This window comes from Ictidomys tridecemlineatus, chromosome 1 (assembly GCF_052094955.1).
Source record: "Ictidomys tridecemlineatus isolate mIctTri1 chromosome 1, mIctTri1.hap1, whole genome shotgun sequence".
Lineage (NCBI taxonomy): Eukaryota > Metazoa > Chordata > Mammalia > Rodentia > Sciuridae > Ictidomys > Ictidomys tridecemlineatus.
The window spans coordinates 99,842,568-99,854,228 of NC_135477.1; positions in this window are offsets into that span (position 1 = coordinate 99,842,568).

Below are 11,661 nucleotides of genomic sequence, written 5' to 3' on the forward strand. Positions count from 1 at the left end.
CTTATGTATTTTTCAGTTTTATGCAAATATAAGTATTTTTATTTTTCTATTCTGCTTTTTGATGCTGAATTTAATATATGTATTGTTCTGTACTTTAAATTTTTCACTATGATATATATATATAAAATTTATTTTTCTTTCTAATTCATACATATTAATTGTACATGTTTATGGCATACACTGTGATATTTCAATACATATATAAATGTGTACTGAATAGATAAGGGTAATAGCATGTCTATCTCCTTTTTTCTTAAAACTATATATTTTGGCTATGTTTTCTCACTCTATTTCATCGATGCACCATAATTAACCTATCCATGGACACTGAGTTTTCCCAATTGTTGACAATTTGCAACATTGCAGGGTGTAAACCTATGTAGACCTTATTATGCATTCACATGTGTGCTTACCCTAGGGTACCTTCTTAGTAGTGGTACTCTTGCTTAAGGATATATGCAATTGTAATTTTGATAGACATCGCCAAATTTCCCTCCTAAAGAGTTGTACTAATTTAAATTCTCAATGGAAATAAATGAAAGTGCCTGTTTTTTTCCCCACAGCTTTACCAATAAAATGTTTTATCAAGTTTTTACATTTCCACAAATCTGACAGGCGGCAAATAAATTTGATTTCGTTTCATTTTTTTAAAGTTCAATTTTAAACAATTTTGAAACTATATTAAACATATAGAAAAGGTGCAAGTACAAAGAACCCCCTGCCCAGATTATTTAAGAGTAAGTCACTAATTGTGCTCTTGAGTACCTTAGATTACATATTTTTTTTTCTAATTTTGATACTAGAGATTGAACCTAGGGGTGCTTTACCACTGAACTACATCCTTTTTTAAAACTTTTTTTTTTTTTTTTGAGACAAGGTCTACTTAAGTTGCTGAGGCTGGCCTCAAACTTGTTATCTTCCTGCTTTAGCCTCCCAAGATACTGGGATTACAGGTGTGTACCACATATATAGAAGGTTATATATTTTATAAACAAGAACATTCATGTATACAGTCAAAGTAAAACCACCAGTATCAGGACATCAACTTTGATGTATTACGGCCATCTAATCCTCAGACTCCATTCACATTTTTTCCATTCTCCCTATTATGTTCTTTGTAGCAAAAGGAACTAGTCCAGAATCCTGTGTTCTGCTTAACTGCTGGGGCAACTCTTCAATCTCTTCTGCTTTCCTTCTTACTCACAATTGTTCCAGGCTCATCTTGTACCTTCCCTGTCCTGGACCTATGATAAGCTATTGCTTTATGGAATCTTTTAGTGGAGAATGGCATTCAGAAGCCAGGATCTGAGTGCTAGGTTTGCTTCTTGCTGTTGGCCTCCTTAATAAACAGACAGATTTATTTACAGTGATATTTATTTTTATATAAAACAAATTATGAATTAATACCTTACCTTTAATTCCTATTTAGCACAAAAGAATTCATACTAGTTTTCTTCCTTTCCAGAAATATTTGTTTTTAAGATACAGAGATGTTGTTACATTTTTCTCTATTTTCTATACAGAAGTTTTTAGTAAATCAACCTTTCCCTGTTAAATTTTGTGTGAATTACTTAAAACTTCTTAAATCAAAGTTGAAATTTATGTTCAGAAGCATACAGTAGTTACATTTGCTTGATGAGTCATTTGCTTATTTAACTAACACTTAGTGAATTCACTGTATGCTTTAGACACTGAGGATCCATGGGTAAAAAGAGAGACATGTTGGCTTCCCTTATGAAATTTATATTTTTAATGGTGGAGTCAGTGTTATGGGTTAGATATGAGGTGTCCCCCAAAAGGTCATGTGTGAGACAATACTAGAACATTCAGAAATGAAATTATTGGGTTATGAGAGCCTTAACCCAATCCGTGATTAATCCATGGATAGTGTGGTAACTGTAGACAGGTGGAGTGTGGCTGGAGGAGGTAAGTCACTGAGGTGTAGATTTTGTCCCTGGTGAGGAACCCTCTTGATTCTTGATAGTGGTCTCCTGAACTGCTATCCTTCTCCATGCTGTTCTGTCATGATGTTCTTTCTTACCTTGCACCCAGAGCATGGAGTCAGCCATCTATTGACTGAGACCTCTAAAACTGTGAACACCAAATAAAGTCTTTCTCCTTATTGTTCTCGTAAGGTCTTTTGGTCATGATGATGGAAAAACTTGACTAAAACACTCAAGTAGTGAATAAGTTAATGTTTGAGATTCACGTTTGATTCCAGATAGTGAAGAAGCTACAAATAGAATAAAACATAGAGAATACGAGCAGTTGCAAGTGCTGGGGTAGCAGGGAATCTTCAGTGGACATCTGGGTGACAGAATGGTAAGAGACGTTTTGTTCATGTATCCCAAGGGCCAGTGTCTGAGGAGTCCAGCCTACCTGTGAGGAATAAGCTAGTGTCAGGGTCAAACCTGAGTCAAAGATCCAAACTGGATAGGAAGGCAGCCACCCAACAAAGCCATGTGGACCTCTTACTAATTAACTTGGAATGGGTCACATTTCAAATCCAGGCCTGTTAACACTGACTCCTCAGCTTCAATTCTGATAAAAACAACAACAACAAAACCCAGCAGAAACAATTTCATAAGTAATCAGCAAAGTTCTGTTTTTTTAAAAATATAAAAAAGTAATTAAAAAATGAAAAATATAATTAATCCTTATAGCATTATACTATCTTGCAGGTGAAAAATCTGAGGTTCTTAAATTAAAGGTTAATACTTTGCTCAGCATCACCTAGCTGGTAAGAAACTGAACAGAGATTAATTACAAAGCCCAGCTCTTTTCACTTTTGCTATTATCAGACTTCAACATTTTTTTTTTTGACAGGGGTATGGGGGGATGCCTTCTAGAGGAAGCTCCACTGTAGGGCAAAATTAAGTTTCATGTAAGAAAGAATTCTCTAGACCATGAGACTGTTGATAAAACTTAATAAATATACCTTTGTCATGTAGACCAGGTCCCATTTCAATCCCCAGAAAATATAAACTAATTTTTAATCACCTTTTTAGGTTGAGGCATTATCTCTTATTGTCCAGAATCTGGGATATATTAGTTAGCTATATACTTGCAATAAACAAAATTTAATATCCTCATAAAATACAAAAATGCACAATGTTACAGGTCAGCTACCACACGATACTCTTGTAAATGTGCTTCTCTGAAATCTTCCACCAGTGACATTATAGCTAACTTCAACCAATGAATTCAGCAGTCTTGATCATAGACTGGTTACCTTAATAGATTTTTTGAGATGAGATATGAGAATTCAGTAACCAAATTGTAGTGATGGTTGATACTGCACTTAAAAACATCATATAATTGAAAAGACAAATAGTCCATGATTAGGGAATAAAATAATAATATTATACCCATAAAATAAAGTAAAAAATAAAAACAGAAGAGGCAATAAAAGCAAATATTTGAATCACTTATGTATAATGAATAGGGAATGTCACTGTGGAAGAATGCTGTTTTCCTTATCTGTAATTTGGCATAAAGCTGAGATAGCATAATCCTACTGGCCAGTGGTAGTCACTTGGGAGTGACTGCCTAGAACCCTGTATTGAGAAAGATTGTGAAACCTAAGCAGATTTCAGCAACATAGAGTGCGTGGATTGACTGGCAATGAAAGAGGCAGCTCTGGTAGGGGAGGAAGGAATGGTAACATTCCTTTTGTGAGGAACCCACTCCCACAATAACTAATCCACTCTGGCAAAAATGGACTTGATCCATTCATGAGGGCAGCATTCTTTAACCTAATCACCTCTTAAGGGTCTCATCTCTTAATACTGCTGCCTTGGTGATCAAATTCCTAACACCTGAACTTTGGACACAGTCAAATCATAGCAGAGTGAGTTTTTGTTTTTAAATAAGTCACAAGATATAAGAAGCACTAGTCATAATGTAAAATGGATAAAGTTGCATGCTAATTATGTAGGTATGCCTAATATTACTACATGTGCATGAAAGACAAGTATTAAAAAGTAAAAAATTGAACCATGGGTTCACCAATATTTATAGTGATTAATACCAACATTCAAAGAATTGACATTCCAAATATATAAAGATACCGACAAAATTAATAACAAATAAATTAATAACCCAACAGAGAAACAAACAAAAATTTGAAGAGCCATTTCACAGAATAGAAAAATTCAGTGTCCATTAACACAAGAAAACACCTCTGAATAACACCACTTCACACCCATAGGATTGGCATAAAATTAGAAAATTTTAGAAAAAGAAGTGTTGGTACGGGGAAGAAGCAAAAGAGAACTGCTCTTGAGAGACTGCCAGGTAACGATGTGGAATTTACAGAAGGTTTCACAACGAGACTGGGAAAAGATGAAATTAACATTGCTCGTAGTGAAAATATGGACAAAATGCAGGCAGAGGAGAAAGTCCTGGAATATATGGAAAAAATGCAGGAGAGGAGAAAGTCCTGGAAACAAAATAGCATCTAAAAGGGATAAAAGAAAAATGGGAAGGATATGGATGATAGAGTCTCAACTGTAAATTTTAAAATGTGCCAAACAATCTTGTGTATTGTTTATGAATGTTTATACATGTTGTAAAGATACAGCACTATGCAGGATAATGACAGACATCAAATTGAGATAGTGTTTTACTTCTTGTCTCGAAGAGGGAAAAGGCTGGATCAGTGTGTGTGTGGAGATGTGGATGATTTCATTTCATACTTTTCCTTTAAACCCATGATGGGTACTTAAGATATTTCTACCATTTTTCTCTGTATGTTTTGACAGACCTGAAATATTTCACATTTAAAACAGGTATAAACAGAGACTAATCCACAAAGTTACAACTATCTTATATTCGATAAAGGGGCTAAAAGCATGCAATAGAGGAAGGATAGCATTTTCAACAAATGGTGTTGGGAAAACTGGAAATCCATATGCAACAAAATGAAACTGAATCCCCTCCTCTCACCATGCACAAAAATTAGCTCAAAATGGATCAAGGACCTTGATATCAAATCAGAGACTCTGCGTATGATAGAAGAAAAAGTTGGCTACGATCTACATATTGTGGGATCAGGCTCCAAATTCCTTAACAGGACACCTATAGCACAAGAGTTAATAGCAAGAATCAACAAATGGGACTTGCTTAAACTAAAAAGTCTTTTCACAGCAAGAGAAACAATAAGAGAAGTAAATCGGGAGCCTACATCATGGGAACAAATTTTTACCCCTCACACTTCAGATAGAGCCTTAATATCCAGAGTTTACAAAGAACTCAAAAAATTAGACAATAAGACAACAAATAACCCAATCAACAAATGGGCCAAGGACCTGAACAGATACTTCTCAGAGGAGGACATACAATCAATCAACAAATACATGAAAAAATGCTCACCATCTCTAGCAGTCAGAAAAATGCAAATCAAAACTACCCTAAGATACCATCTCACTCCAGTAAGATTGGCAGCCATTATGAAGTCAAACAATAACAAGTGCTGGAGAGGATGTGGGGAAAAGGGTACTCTTATACATTGCTGGTGGGACTGCAAATTGGTTCGGCCAATTTGGAAAGCAGTATGGAGATTCCTGGGAAAGCTAGGAATGGAACCACCATTTGACCCAGTTATTGCCCTTCTTGGTCTATTCCCTGAAGACCTTACAAGAGCGTACTACAGGGATACTGCCACATCGATGTTCACAGCAGCACAATTCACAATAGCTAGACTGTGGAACCAACCCAGATGCCCTTCAATGGATGAATGGATTAAAAACAATGTGGCATTTATACACTATGGAGTATTACGCAGCACTAAAAAATGACAAAATCATGGAATTTGCAGGGAAATGGATGGCATTAGAGCAGATTATGCTTAGTGAAGCTAGCCAATCCCTAAAAAACAAATACCAAATGTCTTCTTTGATATAATGAGAGCAACTAAGAATAGAGTAGGGAGGAAGAGCAGGAAGAAAAGATTGACATTAAACAGAGGCATGAGATGGGAGGGAAAGAGAGAGAAAAGGGGAATTGCATGGAAATGGAAAGAGACCCTCATTGTTATAAAAAACTACATAAAAGAAGTTGTGAGGGGAATTGGAAGAAAAAATAAGGAGAGAAATGAATTACAGTAGATGGGATAGAAAGAGAAGATGTGGGGGAGGGGGATAGTAGAGGATAGGAAAGGTAGCAGAATACATCAGTCACTAGTATGGCATTATGTAAAAATGTGAATGTGTAACCTATGTGATTCTGCAATCTGTATTTGGGGTAAAATGGGAGTTCATAACTCACTTGAAACTATTGTTCGAAGTATGATATGTCAAGAGCTTTGTAAGGTTTTGAACAACCAATAAAAAAAAAGAAAAAAAAATAAAACAGGTATAAAATTAAGTATTGTTATTGTTTAAAAACGTGGCAATAAGCATTCTCCAATATGATGCCTAATATTATATAATGAACTCAATTAGATGTTGGATCTGTTCGATCTTTCAAATTTATACCATCTGTTGATTTATTTGGAGTAGTGAAGAATTTCTTGCATAAAGAAATATGCTTTAAAAATTAGGTGATGTAACAAAGCTTCCCCCCCCTCCACCCAAGAAAAATAAAGTATTATATTACTTCAAAGAAAAGCACTGTGATTTAATTAGGTTAAAACTACGTGAAGATAAAATACACTCCTAATTTTAATAACTCTTGAAAAAATACTTGTATCCTAATCTAAGTAATGCTTTCTCTCTCCAGAGTTGCAAAAGTACAAATAACTAATCATTGGATGCTTAAGCGGTATCCTGTTCCTATGGCTGTGTGGTTGAATAGGTCACAACAAAAGTAAAACACAATTGAGATTAGAGTTATATAAACAAGATCAGATGGTGGCATTCCCCAGGGGCAAGTCTACCAGATGAAGGTTTAAGTGATATGCCCCTGACCAGGAGGGATGTTTGAAATACTCTTTTTTTCTCATTGCTGAATTAGAATTTTGTTTATATAGCATTTTCCAAGATCTATGGAACATTTTGATGTGTCAGATATTTAAGAACTTTGTTATTCAAACCATTAAAAGAAATAAAAACCTTCTCCAGTGGAAAAATAAGTTTATTTTTAAGATCTATCTTTTTTTTGTTGTTTTCTTTCTAAAATGTCTCTCTCCTGAAAATTAAAAAAAAAAATGTAATAAAAAATAAAAGTGATCTCATGAAAATAGAAGGGAGACCAATAAAGTAGAGAAAGGGGATCTAGAGGAAGGAAGGAGAAGAGGGCATGGGAAAGCACTGGGGAACAAAATCTACCAAATTATGTTATGTCCATGTACAAATACACCACAGCTTTTATATATAATTATAATGCATAAATAAAAATATAGAAGGGAGATCAAAAGTAGAGCAAGCAGGTAAAGAGGAGAAGGGGAGTGTAAGGGAAGGTACAGGGGAAGGAAATTGATCAAATTATGTTATGTGCATGCACAAATATAGCACAATAAATCCCACTATTATGTGTAATTATAATGCATCACTGAAGAACAGGCCTCTTTCCTTTTCCTCTGTATCCTAATCCAGGTGTCTATAACTTGAGTTACTGCAGAGGCATTTTGGAGCTGTCTTCTAGTTTCCTTTGTCCATGCTCCCCCCACTCCCCTAATTCTAGTCAGTTCTCTACTTAAAGACGTACAATAGTTATTGTTTGCCAATTGGTTGAAATTATTCAACCTTGTTTTGAAGATTTTCTGTCTTGTTAATAAAAATTTGAACTCTCCTTTTTAGGTCAGTTATCCACAAAAGTTGACTTGCGACAAAATTTTCACTGGTTTTCAGTAAAAAAATAAATATGAACATATAGTTAGGATTGTAAACAGCGAACATTAAGTAAATTTAAAACACTGAAGTGGGAGAAGCCCTAAACAGCTTAGTGAGATCCTATCTGTAAATAAAATATGAAAAAAAAGGGGGTGGGGATATGGCTCAGTGGTTAAGAACGCTTGGGTTCAATCCCTGATACCAAAAAAAAAAAAAAAAAAAAAAATCAGATGTTTTTTCCTGCCTCTTGTGATAAATTGTATTTTTTCCCCTTAATAAAATGATGGTGACAGTTGGTAGAATTAAAAAAAAAAAAAGATCTTTCTTGGGAAAGGTATGCATTGGCAATGGTAAGGGTTAGTTACTTTCTTCCCATTTCCCCATACTTACCATTTTTGCCCACCACTTCTCTCTATCACACACACACACACATACATACGCACACACACAAACACAAACATATACCTCATGTTCTCTTAAAATTTTTTGCCAGTCAGGAAAACTTAATGGTCTCATCCAAGTGTTTTGCATGATTTATACTCAACAATCTTTCCTATTTTCACCTCTGTCTTCTCATAATCATTCCTGTTTCTCAAATATCCTGCTAGTTTAATGTAAGTTCTATGCTTCCTATAATCCATATAGGATTATATAGTTCATATTTAACAGGATAGGTTAAAATATAAACAGCAAAGCAAAAATCTTCCTATAATCCTATAATCCAAATTTCCTCTCCTTCACTTAGTCTTCTCTATTTCACATTTTGTGTCTCTTCATTCATCATCCTTAGCACTTATGAAAACATTAATCAAAACCTCTGATATTAGTTACCATAAGATTTTTTTTTTCTTGAACATGTCTTTTCTCTCCTACCAATTTTAATGTAAAAGAAAGAACTTTTTTTTCATTTATTTTAACCTTTACCTTACAAAGATGAGAAACAGAGAAGTTTGGTAAGGACATAAAAGCTTGTATAAAAATTTTGTGTCTTAATAGACCTTCAACTGTGTTTTCTATAATGATTTAATAGTTATAAATTATAGTGTCTCTTCACAAGATACTCCAGCTTTCTGCTGTGCAGGTCCCCTGGTGTTTGGTGTGTCTATGAGGCTGGTTTTGGTCAAGGAGATCTAAGTGTAAGTGATGTGTTACTTCCAGGTGGGAGCTTTTTGGACAAGTGCAGATTAACTATTCTCTCTTGTGCCACAAGATCACCACTATTTGGCTTAGATCCTGAAGTGAGTAAGTGCAGAGGAAAGCCTCCAAATAACCTCAAGAGAACTTGAGATATTAGTGAGAAATAAATTTTTGTTTCTTAACTCTAAGATTTTGGAAGTTGTAGATTATAGCAGTATAATCTAACTTATCAGACATGAAGTAAATGTAAACTTGGGTTAGTAAAAAATGATAAAATTTCCAAATTTCTTTTTTGATCATTTATAATTTAATTTATTGAAAATGTCAAAGAATATAATTTCAATATATTATTTTTCTTATCTTTAAAAGTAAAGAATAGAAGAAACCCAAATAATTTAATGAGACAATAAAGACTCAAAATCTCAGCGTCATCTAGAAACATATAGAACAGATTTAAAAATTCAAAGTACTGAGATGGGCAAGTGGAAAACAAAACTCACATAAAGGGTAAATTCCTTTTAAAAGAAGTGGTTGAACATAGTCCTCAAGAACAAAATTCCCATGTGTCATCAATGCATATGAAATACTTCTTTCGACTCTAAATCTTCATGATTTCATGAAAGCTGATTTTAATCAGTTTTTATAGTATTATTTTGGATTTAAAATAAATAAAATTTGAGAGCTGGAAGTAATTTTGTTTAATATTTGATCTTATGGTCTAATATTTACTGAACAAACTCTTCACTGAGCTTATGTGCTAAGGGATTTGGTGCTAGAAAGTACTTTCTGCACAGGATAGGTTAAAATATGAACAGCAAAGCAAGAATCTGGTAGGGTCATGTAAGGAAGTCTTGACTGGTAGGAAATAGGTTACCATGATTCCTCAAGATGGTTGTTAAGTACAAATGTTGACTAACCTTCTAGCTCTAAATTAACTTTTGAAGGCCTTGTGACTGGCACAAAAATTTTTGGACCCTTGGCGCCATCTGCTGGCCAATTATCAAATTTTCATATTCTCTCAAACTTTTTTCAAGAAACAATATTTATATGTTTTTTGCTGGTTGTGGTGGTGCCACCTGTAATCTCATTGGGCTGAGAGACTAAGGCAGGGGGATCACAAGTTCTGGGCAAGTCTCAGAAACTTAGAAAGACTCTCAAAATAAAAAATAAAAGGGCAGGGCATGTACTTAAGTGATTAAGAGCCCCTGAGTTCAATCCCTTGTACCAGATTGAAAACACACACACACACACACACACACACACACACACACACACACACACACACATTCTAATAAGTGCTATTATTGTTATAAGAAAAATATTTAAGAATTGGGGTTGTAGCTCAGTGGAAGAGCATTTGCCTAGCATGTGTGAGGCACTGGGTTCAATTCTCAACACCATATAAAGGTCCATCAGCAACTAAAAAATATTTTAAAAAATTATTTAAAATGTTTCTCCCAGTAACTGGTGTAAAATAACAAAGACAGATTTCTGGGTAACACAAGCTACATACAGTTACATGGCAATTTCAATCTTGAGCAAGTTCTTTTATGTTTGTATTGGATTCAGTTTTGACAGTATCACATACATAAAACTGTCACTTTTTTCTTATTATAAAACAATGTTCTTTTCAAAAAATAAATTAGACTTGTTAAATAAAATCTAAATTCATTTAGAAGATTAAGCTGGGTGTGTGTATGTGCACATTTTAATATCAGAAATTATTTTTCAAATGCAAGAAAGAAGAAGGAAGCTGGGAATAACATTGTTAATTGTGTGTTTTGTACCCACATCTGTGTGATATACTTTTAATAGATGGTCTTAGTTACTTTCTACAACTATCTTTCAAAGTGGGTTCTGTTGTTCCAGGTTTACTGCTGAAGAAACATGCAAGAAGTTAAGGACACAAATGCTAACATTTTAGGAAATAGTATGCCAAGTTGATTTTAACAAAATGATTGTAATTGTTCATATTAAACTATGCTAGAAAATTGAATTAACAGATATTTTCAGTATTTTTTTCTCTTGTAGTGACTGATTTTATCATTTTAAATTAGATTAGTTGGGCATTTGATTTAATTCTGTCTTTAGGAAGATAAAAAAATTGAAAGGTTGTATTCTTTTCTATCACACTCTTATTCATTGCTGTGACCAAAAGCAGCATTATTTATGTAGTAAGTGCTGAACAGATTTTGACAGAAAAAAGAAGAAAGAGAGTGAGGATGGGGACAAAGAGAGAAAGAAAGAGGAAGAAAGAAAGGAAAGCTGGAAGAAGGAGACAGAGGAGAGGATAATCTGGTGCTTGTTATATAAAAGGTATTGGTGAAGATATAGGAAGGCATTGGGGTCTGTGGAAATAAAGTGGAGGAAAGTAAACATCTGTGGGGGTTTGCTATATGTCATACACTGTAAAGTAAAGCAGTTTATAATCATAATTTCATTAATCTTAGAACAAACTATTATGGTTTAGATATAAGGTCTCCCCCTCCCCTCAAAAAAGTTCATGTATGAGGTAATGCAAGAAAGTTTAGAGGTGAAATAATTGGGTTATGAGAGCCTCAACCTAATCAGTACATTACTCTCCTGACAGGGGATTAACTGGGTGGTAACTGTAGGCAAGTAGAGGGTGACTGGAGGAGATGGGTCCCTGGGGGCATGCTTTTGGAGTTTAGGTTTTGTCTGTGGCAAAAGGAGGTGTCTGTCTCTCTCTGTTTCCCAGTGACGTGTTTCTGAGCTGCTTTCCTCTGCTACC